Raw genomic sequence first — 10,000 nt, 5'->3', positions numbered from 1 at the left:
GCAGAAATAGAAACGCACTTGTCGATAGTTACAGCGACGCCGAACGGAATGCTAACGGTGACCCTTATATTTCCATTCAATACAATCAACAAGTACCTCTTTGTACTATGGGGTCTTGTGATGTCCCTCCTTCCGTGCATCTGCATACATACGTTTGTTTGTGTTCGCCCTGTGAGTACGCACGAGCGAAGCACAATGCGAGAGGACAGCCACTTGGGTTCACGTTCAACGAGACGATCTGCTCCCCGATGCAACGTTAAACTGTGATTCAGCAAAGGCTCCCCGCATCTGATCCTCATTATAGTCTGGGAACCAAATCTGGCGTGCCAGTTGCGTACAGTTGCACCGCCCGGTTTGTGTGTTCAATTAAGATCTGCAGCTTGTTGGGCCACTCTCTGAAATGAAATTACCCTTGTACTTTATCCCAGGATCAAAACGCAGAATCCTTCTCGATTGAGAATTTTCATTCTCATTCTCACACTCTCCCTTTCACACTCTTGCTCTTTCTCTCTCTCTTGTTCTCTTTTTCTCTCTTACTCTCTTCTTCCCTCTCTCTCCTTCTCACCCTCTGTTCTTTTTTCTTTCTTTTTCTTCCTTTCTTTTCTTCTTTCTCTGTCTCTCTCTCACACACACACACATTTTCCCCTTCCTCTCTCCCAAATTCTTACTCTCCCTTTCCATTTCCCCGTCTGCCTATCTGAATGTCTATATGTCTGTCTGCCTATCTGCCTGTCTATCTGTCTACCTGTATGTCTGTCTTTCTGCCTGTCCGCTGCCTGCCCGCCTGCCTCTCTGCCCGTCCCTCAAAGCGACAACATCGCACACAATCGCAGGTTTTAGTCAGTCTCCGTTGATGACAGGAAATCAAATTTGCATATAATGACTTGCGTGGAGCATTTAGGCTTTTGTAATCTCGTAAGAGGAACGTAATTATGATGAACAAAAGAGGAAAAAGGCTGGATCCAAATGTGAAAATGAAGGGAAAATATGTTTGATGAAGAAGTGGAGGAGGAGGGGAAGGGGGAGAGGAAGAGGAAGGGTAAGGGGGAGGAGGAGTTAGAAGGGAAAGAGGGAGGGGATGATAAAACGATGACGGCGAGGAGGAGGAGGAGGAGGAGGAGGATGGAAGAATATGTAGCAGAGAAGCTACACAAGGGTGGGAGTGGAAGAGGAAGAGAAGGAATACGATGAAGTTGAGGAAGGAGTTGAAGATAAGGAAGAGGATATAAGGAAAGAGGAGATGGAGGGGGATGAGGGAGAAAGGAGGCGGAAGAGAGAAGGGGAGAAGGAGGAGGAGGAGGGGGATGTAGGAGGCGGAGGGGGAAGAAGAGAAGATTAGGCAAGCGGAGAGGAGAGGAGGGAAAAGGGAAGGGGATTCAGAGGCATAGGATAAAGAGGGAGGAGGAGGAGAAAGAAGAGGTGGTGGTGGTGGTAGTGGAGGAGGTGGAAGATTAGGAGGAGGAAGAGGAGGTGGTGGAAGAGGAGGTGGTGGAAGAGGAGGAGGAGAAAGAAGAGGTGGTGGTTGTGGTGGTGGTGGGAGAGGAGGAGGAGGAGGAGGAGGAAGAGGAAAAGAAGAAAAAATAGAGACACAAGAGAAGAGTGGGGGAGAAAGAAAGAACAGATTTAAGAGAAGAAAGAAGCATCCACACAAGCGGGAGAGACAACGAACGACAAAAAACACAACACACAAAAATAAAACGAAAAAAACAGCACCCACACGAAAGAGAGAGAAAAAGGAAGACACCCCCCCCCCCTCGCCAGCCCCAGACGAAGAGAAAAGCCAGCGCCCGGGAACCCCCCCCCCCCTCTCCCCACGCTTCCCTCTCCCGAAGACACAACTCACCGCCCACGTCAACGAGGCATACGAACCAGTTAGTGAATTTCTCTCGCCCAAAAGACACTCCCCTCGTTGCTCAGACACAGCGGTAACGGAGCCGGGATGTTCGTGGGAAAAGGGAGAAGGAGAGGGAGACGGGGAGGGAGACGGGGAGAGGGGGAGGGAAATGGGAATGGAGAAGGAAAGGGGGAGGGGGAGGGGGAGGGGAGCGGGAGGGAGATGGGGGAATAGGGAGAGGGGGATGAAGAAGCAGAAGGGGGGAATAGGGAGAGGGAAGGCATCTCTTTCCGCCGTTATTTTATTTTTTTCGTTCAAAAGAACATTCAGAACTTTAAACTGGCACAATTTTTCCAACCACTTTATGCTATGAACAGAAACACATTACTTTAAACATTCAGCACCGCGAAATAAAACATACGTTTTCTCTTTTTTCTACACATCTAAAAATATGAAATACAAACTTCAAAAATATTCGGAACTACGAAATGAGTCAAAATTTTCAAACATTTAGAACTACGGAATGAAATACGGGAGTCATACCAGTGAGACTTGATTCCTCCCTTAGGGGAAATACAATAAAATACATTTCAATTCATCGTCTGGTAAGGAATCTGCAGACTCTAAATACATCTTTCCTGCTGTCACTGCGATTGTATTTTAGTCCATAGAGAACTGGCACTATCGGAATTCTACCGAGGTTGAAACTCCACCAACCCGCGTAGGCCTACACCAGTGCCGTTCCCAGCGACTTGCAAACTTGAGAAAAATAAACCACTAACTCAGAACTATTGAATAGCATCACACAACACTTCAACACGGAAAGCGGAACGCATTAATACTAACACATTATCTTTAGTGTCGAATTCCAGATTCCGTTATCAATAATATCTAATCTCCCACTAATTCCTCTTTCAGCGACTTTTAAAACAATGACTTAAACTTAGGAAATCCCAGACGTGAGGCAGGCTCGTATCTAACAGGTAAGTAGAATGCGCTACGTCCCTACAGGACACTGCTTATCTTCCCTGTCAAATTTTATGAACACCGATATGACCAATATCTCTTTATCTCTCTCACCACAAACATATTTCGCCCACGACCATTATCTACATCGTGCCCCCCCCCCTCCCCCCTCTCTCTCTCTCTCTCTCTCTCTCTCTCTCTCTTTCTCTCTCTCTCTCTCTCTCTCTCTCTCTCTCTCTCTCTCTCTCTCTCTGTCTCTGTCTCTGTCTCTGTCTCTCTCTCTCTCTCTCTCTCTCTCTCTCTCTCTCTCTCTCTCTCTCTCTCTCTCTCTCTCTCTCTCTCTCTCTCTCTCTCTCTCTCTCTCTCTCGCGTATTTCAAAATTAACAGGAAAAGAGAAAGATTTTTTTTCGATCAAGCATAACTTTGCATGCGAAGTTTGCCTCCGTGCTATGAAGGTCTTCTCGAATAACCTAATAGTGGGGATGATATGATAGCGATAACTACAATAACAACAGCAGCAGCAATAACAAAACTGATAAATAATGACAGTGATAATAAAGATAAAATAAAGAGTGATGATGATGATAGTGATGATAACAAAATTAATAAAAATAGCAATACTAATAATAGCAGATCAAATGAAAAAACAACGACATAGGCAATAGAAAAGGAGGAAAAAGAAGAGGAAGATTCGGTGAGCAAACTTAACCGAAAACAAAACCAAAATCAACAAGAACAGCAACATAAAAAACGAACGAGGGGGAAACCGTACGAGGAAAAAGAATAAGAAGGGAGAGAAAAAAAGAAGAAAGGAAGAAAGTAAACACAAAGAAGCCGCAACCAATCCCCGAACGAGATGTACCGAGCTAATTGGCCAATTACCATCAACCTCGAGTTTCCCGCGAACGGCTCTCCATCAAGAGGGGCAGATTAAAGCCCATTTAAAGGGAGGTCGCAGTCACTCACAAGAATGGCTCCGGAGATGCGATTGGATCCGGCAGAATGAGGCAGGATGAGGCAGGATGGGGTTTCAGATTCCGCTGAGGGAGAAATGGGCATCTATCACGCAAGATACAGGATCGCGGACCTCGTTGGGGAGAAAGTCCCAAATTCAAATCAAGCGGAGAATTATGAGGGGAAGGAGAGGGAGGGAGGGGGGTTGCAGGGAGGGAGGGGGGGGGCAAAAGGGAAGGGGTGGGGAGATAAGATGGACGCGGGGGGGGGGGCGGAGGCCATCTGTAAGGCAGGGCAGTTTGGTGCTTTTGGAATTGATTCATATGGCGGAAACCAGACACCTCTCTTTTATTTACTAAAGTATTCTTATCCAGCCTTAACCTTCTTTACGTTGAATATACATATCTATAGACCTGCTTATATGTAAACACGGAAAAATAATGAAGAATAGCAATACACTTCCACCCAGAAACAATCTAAACAATAAGGATCTCACCCACAATAAAAAACGAACTCACAACCAGACTAAAAAAAATCGAACCAAAGCTGCAATAAAACCGAAATAAAATCTACCAAATTCTACCGGATTAAAACGAGAACCACAAGAACCCACATGTAATTAAGAAACATTATCCAATTAGCCGGACATGCAACCCCTCTCCTCCCTCCCCCTCCCTCCCTGGTTCCGATGCCTCTGTGATCCTGACATCAACTCTTAACAAAATTATGAAAGCCGACGTCATTACCTGCCTCATCGACCGACAGGACCCCACTAATCCCACCCCCTTTATCCCCCTCCCCTCCCCTTTTACCCCTCCCCCACTCCCTTTACCCCTCGCCTCCCCCTCCCCTTCTAACCCAACACAAAATTAATTTCCTGGGAATGTTCAATAATACCAAAGTCTCCCCCCTCCCCCTTCCGTTTTCTTTTCGTACCTTTTTCCCCCTTTCTTTCTGCTTTTTTCCCTAATGTCTCATAATTTTCCCTAGAGTTTCCCCGATTCCCTTTTAAGCCGAGGTGATTCACGCGGCCGCGCCTCTTTCGCCAGCCTTCGTCTTTTGGCTTTATTGTTTCCGGAAGAAAAAAAAAAAGACGAAAAAACTGCAATCTTCCTAATGACTCCTTAGCCTCACAGAAATTACATCGTTCATCCAAATACTTTTATCTTGGCTGAGCCGCCGTAAAAGCAACAAGGCAAAAGCAATGTGGCAGAGAGCACGGCCGGCGATTGACCAAGAAGAGGGGGGAAAGAAAGAAAGACGAAGAAGAAAAACGTGGCCACTCAGCATGCAGATTTGGCATGGCGCTCTTTCTAATGGCCGACGGAGGCTGCCCATTGGTCGTGATGCGAGTCGTAGAGCCAATGGACGACCCTTCTTAAAAAGGCCGCTGATAATCTTCCCCGCCCGTTAATGGGAGCGAATCTGTTACATCTTTCCCGCGGCAGAATGTTGCTAAATCCTCCTCGTACGGATGATAGATGGCGCTGATTACGGGAATGGCGACGGCGATAATTGTTTTCGCGATCACACGGGGCGCGGTGATTGATAATGGTAATGACACGGCCAAATGTTAACTGGAGCGAAAACGCATTTGTTACTTCAAACGGCTGTCGCTTGCAACACTGTGGAAACCATACATTTTGGTAATTGAATCCATGCACGCTATTTTTTAACTATATCATACCCATATTACACTCTACCTAATCCAATCGTTTCCCTCGCTGCAGTAGTTTCCCCTTGGTAATTCACTCAACCATTCAATTCTCATTTCCATTTGCTTTGATCCTTACACTTCCAATCCCCCTTTTGCTGTTCCCAAACATTTGCCAACTCTTTCGGGGTCCAATTCACAAACGCCCGCCGCCCACTAACCCATTTCTTTCATTTCACTCTTTCCCGAACCCCCTCTTCCTCCTTCGCTCACTCACAAGCCTCACCCTCATTCTCTCAGGTCTAAACCCCTCACAACTCTCATTCCCCTCGCTTCAAACTCGCATCCCGCCCACTCGCCCCTTAACTCCTCGCCTAACACTAACATTCAACGCCTTCTACTTCCTTCGTTCCTCCTCCCTCACGCCTCACACCTCAAACTCCAGCCCCTTGACTCCTTTCCCGAGGCCCATTCCCTCTCCCTTCCCCCTGTTCCCCTCTCCTCACACCTCACACCCTCCCCGCCGCCGTGCCTCGCCCCGTCCTCACAGCGCCTCACGAATTCCTCCACTCCCACTCCTTTTCCTCTTCTTCTGGACAGCGCCGATAACTCCGCGGATACTTACTGCCAACTCCCAAAACTTGGAACTTGTTTGAGCAACTTTATAAACTTCCAATAACCATTCAAGGTGTCGGACTTGCTCGACTCGCCTGAAACGAATTCGTTTATAACGTTTTCCTGTTTTGTAATGTTTCGCCGCCCGACCCCTCCCCTCTCAACCTCTTTCCTTCTTCTCCTGTTTGTCGCTGTCCTCTCCACTGGCCTTCTCTTCTTACTCTTTCTCATCTCTTTCGCTATTTCTCTGTGACCAATATTTTTGACTTGTTTGTGGGCCCTTCCCTTTCTCCCTTTCAGTTGAAACTTTTATACTTTTCTCTTTCATATATACTTTTTAAAACTATATTTCTGGCCTATAGACCCTTTCATCTTCCCCGCCAAAGTAAAGAAAAGAAAAGAAAAGAAAAACGAAATACCCAATAAAGGTTTGCTGGTCGGCCTGTACTTCCGTCCTCCATCTTTCATGTCGTTCTTCGTTTTTCATCTCAACCCTCTTAATTCTTTTTCGAAGAGGCATCCAATACCTGGATTCCTTGTTCCGTGTCGACCGGAATCCACAAAGAAATAAATCCCAAATGGTCACATTATCGAAGAAAAAAGACCCAAAGTTATAAACAAAAAACTATCCCTTCCTCTTATTGAAGTTCTAAAAACTAAAAGCTAAAAAAAAAGACAGCCATTGACAGAAATATATAATAATGCTTCTGCAGATAAATAAATACGCCTATCGACATTGGAGAGGACACCAGCGGAGATACCGATGGAAGTGAGACCCCGAGAAAGTGCGGGCAGACGCGCCAATAGATAACGTGACACTGTTGGGTACATGTTTGCCGCGTCATGTATGTCAACGGCCGAATGCTCGTGTGTGCACGAAGGGAGGAGTCCGAACCAATTAGTCTTCTATGAATGTGTACAGTACATTCGTGTGCACACAGACAGGGAGGGGGCACCGGAGAACTGGATTACAGACGGCGATACGGATAGGTAGGTAGGTCGGTCGGTAGGTAGGTAGGGAGGGAGGGAGGAAGGGGAAGAGATAGAGAAAGGGAGAGAAATGAGAGAGAGAGAAGAAAAAAGAGCAGAGGAAAGAGGAGAGAGAGAGAAAAGAGAGCAGAGGGAAATGTGGGGCGAAAGAGAAAAGAGCCCGAAAGAGCGAAGCAGCGAGGCAGGGCGAACCCTTGACACAGATCAGGGCCGAATAACAAGCACGTCACTGATTTTCTCCTTAACTAACCTACTTGAGAATTTGCAAGATGTGTCCTTGGAACCAATTAAGCCAATAAAGAACCACATCTCTCCTGGCGCAGGTATCCCCAGGGGAGGATGCAGCTCTTTCCTCCTTCCTTGGTCTCAGGAATCGACCACCCGACCTCTTGATTTCGTCTTCTATCTACAAACAAGGGGTTTCTACATATTCAAATGCGTAAAACAAGATGAAAAAACGGGCATAAATATAACCGAATCACACCAATCAATCCATGTAATAATAAAAAAAATACCTTGACCCGCCATAAACCAACCTTATATGGCCTGGTTCTGATCCCCATGAACCCAACTTGGCAACCCAACTCGACCATCCGTGAAGAAAGAAAACACCTGAAGTCAAGTCCATACTGTTGCACACCCCTCACCCTAGAGAATGCCCAATACCTTCACGAACCACTCACACCCTTCTTATATTTTCACAACCCCCTCACCCCCACCTACAGTGCAGCCTCGTGGAAACCTCCATTTCAGCCCCCTCAATACCTTCCCGAACCACACTCACAACCTTCTTACATTTTAACAACCCGCTCCCCTCACCTACAGTCTGGCGGCCTCGTGAAAACCCAGCTTGCAACAACAACAAAAGCAAAACAACAACAGCTGGACCTCAGGCACGGCACCGGGGAGGTTATGACACACTGCGAACAACAGATTATGAGTGTTAGCTGATGAGTCACGGCAACACACAAGCCTGCGTGACCCGCCCGGGTAATGAAACTGGCGGAGAAAATCGCGAGAAGAGATAGGTAGGTAGACAGACGCACAGACTGACAGATAAACAAATAGAGAAACTGACAAACAGATAAACTTATACATAGATAGATAGGTAGATAGAGTGGGAGCGAGAAAAGAATAAAGAAAAATTATAATAAAGGAGATCGAGAAAGAGAAAGGAATATGAAAGAATATAAGAGAACAAGAGGGACAGGATGAGAGAGAGACGGAGAGCGAAATGCAAACAAAAGCGAAAATCAATTCCAAAACGCAGACGAATGGAGGGAATACAAATCAAAACAAATGAACGAATCAACACACCCTCCTCCTCCTCCTCCACCTACCTCCCCCCCTCCCCACCCCACAAAAGGCCCCAACACCAAGAGGGAAATCCAGACACAGGCGCTGCAGGTGGCAAATCAAGTTACCCAAAGTAGGTGCCGGACCATGACGGACGGACACCAAAAGGCCGGCTCCCCCTGCAAGGTCAAGCGGGACGCGTGGAGGGCGCGCGAGTGACGGTCGCCAGCGCTGGGTCATCCTAGGGCGCGCGCTCACCCCCTCCCCCTCGACGCGCGCGCGCACACACACACACAAACACACACACACACACACACACACACACACACACACACACACACACACACACACACACACACATGATGTGTGTGCGTGTTTGTGACGCCGTCTGTTTGTCTGCACACAGACACACATACACATACATACACACACATCGCAACTCCCTCAACCCCCCCCCCCCACCATTCGATTCGTGTGATGTCTTGCGGATTTCTTTTTTGTCGTATTTCTTGCTTTATTTTCTGTATCTTTCCTCCTTCGCATTTTCCCTGTCCGTTCTTTCCTCGCATACACTCGCCTTCCCAAGTTCTTTCTCCTTCCCTGCATCCTCCCCTCGGCGCGTATCCTCGCAGTTTTTACCGCTCGTCCCCTCTCTTCCCCATCATCTTCCCCCTTGCTTCTCCCCTCCGTCCCTCTATTTTTCCGCCCTTCCTCCCCCTTTCCTTGTCTCGAGTCCTTTGCTTTATCTCTCTTTTCATTACCTTCCGTGAGTTCTTCCCCTTTCGTTCCTACCCTCGCCCCTTCCTAGAACACCGCGAAAATATGAAAATGGTCAGGAGACAAAAAAAAAAATGGAAAGAGAGAGAGAGAGAGAGGGATGAAAAAAGAAGAGAAAAGAGAAGAAAAGTAACAGCGAAGACGTGAGTTGCGTCCGTCGAAATTTGGGACGCAAGATCAGTTACGCTGCACACGAATTTTTCCTCTTGCTCTCACTTCCCCCCTCACCTCCATTCTCTTCCGTCTCCTCTCTCTCTCTTTCCCTGTCCCTTTAACACCTCCCTCCCTTTCTCTTCTCCCCCCTTTACTCCTCCATCCTCCTTACTATCTCCCTTTTCCTCATCCCTGTGTTCTCTCCCTCTGTCTGTGTGGCGCTTCTGCAGGTAGGAGAGACGGGGGAGGGGGGAGTCAGCCCGTCCACCCGTGCCGTAGGAAATGTCGACGGCGAGCGGGCGACGCGACGGGTGAATTCACACGGCCGGGTTTACATACAGATCGCCGCTGGGAGATGCTCGGAGCTACGAGGCAAAGCGGGAGAGCTCGAGAGGACGAATTCGGTTCGGTGGCGTCAGTGGATTCGTCAGTGGATTCGTCAATGGAAGGCAGACGAACAGACGGCGTCACAAACACAAACACACGCACACATCATATGTGTGTGTGTGTGTGTTTTCTGTTTCAGCGGTAAAGGTGCAGTTTATCTGTGAGAATGGAATCAGTGAGGTACCGAGTAGTGATCAGGTTTTTAAACATGAATGGCCGCACACCACAAGAGACGTGGGGAGGATGCACCATTATCACGTTGTTAAACATTGGCATCGCCAGTTCAGGTGTGATCGGAGATCAGTGCAACCACCCCCATCCTAGGGCGATCCCAGTCCGCCAGTGATGAGGACACCCTCCATCAAGGGGAGTC

At 47.6% G+C, this 10,000-nt stretch overlaps 1 protein-coding gene across 5 annotated transcripts in view; it reads right to left on the bottom strand.

Annotated features, from left to right (window-relative positions):
• Positions 1 to 10,000, bottom strand: part of LOC113829922 (EF-hand calcium-binding domain-containing protein 14) — a 214,640-nt gene that overhangs the window by 88,647 nt on the left and 115,993 nt on the right. Inside the window, exon 1 of one of the 5 annotated variants that reach the window (XM_070122769.1) lies at positions 2,617 to 2,650. The exons of the other annotated variants lie outside the window; for them this stretch is intronic. The gene's annotated coding sequence lies outside the window, so the exon portion shown is untranslated. Of the gene's footprint in view, positions 1 to 2,616; positions 2,651 to 10,000 lie in introns of those variants that run through there. 5 annotated transcript variants of the gene reach the window in all.

The sequence above is a fragment of the Penaeus vannamei genome, chromosome 1, assembly GCF_042767895.1.
Source record: "Penaeus vannamei isolate JL-2024 chromosome 1, ASM4276789v1, whole genome shotgun sequence".
Taxonomy (NCBI): Eukaryota; Metazoa; Arthropoda; class Malacostraca; order Decapoda; family Penaeidae; genus Penaeus; species Penaeus vannamei.
This window is presented reverse-complemented; position numbering and strand designations above follow the sequence as displayed.